We start from the raw sequence: 1,820 nt of genomic DNA, 5'->3' as shown, positions 1-1,820 counted from the left end.
TTTTTAAAAGAAATATTTTTATTTAATTTTTTAAATTTTAAATTTATATTTTTTATTTTTATATTTATCTTAAATCAAATAGAATATTTAACCATAATTTAATTTAATATATTTTATACTAAATATAATATAAAAACTTAATTTAATTTTAATCTCTTAATTTCTATTTTTTTAATCTCTATCTCTCTTTTAAATACAATCTAAATATTTAACTACACATGATTTTGCTAGAGAGATAGTAAAAAATATCGAACAACCAGAAAATAAAAATTAATAGAAATTCAAAAACTATACGTTCAAAATTCAAAAATTATACTCCAAAATTCATGTTATCCGGTGATTGTCTTATTGACTTTTTTTTTTCATTGTTTTCCCAAATTTATCTCTGTTCAAGAATTTTGACGCGGACAATTTGTATGAAAAGATATTCTTGATCAACATCTATGTCTTAAAAAAAATTTCGATATAAAGACATTTAGTCATAATAATAATAATAATAATAATAATAATAATAATAATAATAATAATAAAATTCTACGTCCAAACAAAATATTTAACCAAATTGTTATAACAACTTTTTAAATCATGCGCCTTCTTCTCTTTCTCTTTTTTCTCCATTTCCTCCTCCTCCTCCTCCTCCTTCTTCTTATTCTTCCAAATTCGCACACACAGATGGTTCTTCTTCTTCTTCCCTTCTTCTTTTCCTCCTCCTCCTTCTTCTTCTTCCAAATTCATGCACGCGGGTTCTTCTTTGCTTCTTGCTATCGTCATCACCAATAATACCAATATATTTTGTAAACGTCTTTATTAGTTCTAATTTTTTTTGCTGCCATCATTAAATAATTTTGGTTCATTTCTTAATTTATTTCGATTCATTTGTATGTTAATTGAGGTTTACTTGATGCTGCTAATAAGTATTGATCAAATTTTTATTCCTTAAGTAATTTCGGTTTATTTCTTAGTTTAACTGAGATTCATTTGGATCCAGAAATAAATTCGATATGTTTTTGTTAATGATTGAGTCTTTTTAACTATTTCAATTCATTTGTATGCTAATTGAGATTCACTTGATACTGCTGATAAATATTAACCAATTTTTTTATTCTTTAACTAATTTCGGTTCATTTCTTAGTTTAATTGAGGTTCATTTGGATCCAGAAATAAATTTGATGTGTTTTTGTTGATAATTGAATTTTTTTTATTACTAGTTCAAATCTGAACTAATTGAATAGAATAGAGTAGAATATGATGCAATTGAATAAAGTGATCATGAATAATTTGATTCTTGTTTGCTAAAAAATTTGGTTAATACTTATTAGTAACATAAAGTGAACCTCAATTAACACAAACACATCGAATTTATTTCTGAATCCAAATGAACCTCAAATAAACTAAGAAATGAACCGAAATTATTTAAAGAATAAAAATTTGGTCAATACTTATCAGCAGTATCAGGTGAATCTCAATTAACACACAAATGAACTAAAATTAATTCACAAATGAATCGAAATAAACTAAAAAATGAACCAAAATTATTTAATGATGGCAACAGAAAAAATCAAAACTAATAAAGATGTTAGCAAAATGTTGATAATGACGATAACGAAGAAGAAGAAGGAGGAGGAGGAAACGGATATGTTGTGTTATTGAAATGTGCGTATATATACGCTGGTGTGATGAGAGTAGTTTTTGGTAAGTTTGGACAAACTTAATTAGATTTAATTGCCAAAAATACTTGAATGTGTAGTTAGACTGTTGTAATAATAATAATAATAATAATAAAGATGACGATGATGATGATTTAACTAATTTATGATATA

This window comes from Arachis ipaensis, chromosome B09, assembly GCF_000816755.2.
Source record: "Arachis ipaensis cultivar K30076 chromosome B09, Araip1.1, whole genome shotgun sequence".
Classification (NCBI taxonomy): Eukaryota; Viridiplantae; Streptophyta; class Magnoliopsida; order Fabales; family Fabaceae; genus Arachis; species Arachis ipaensis.
This window is presented reverse-complemented; position numbering follows the sequence as displayed.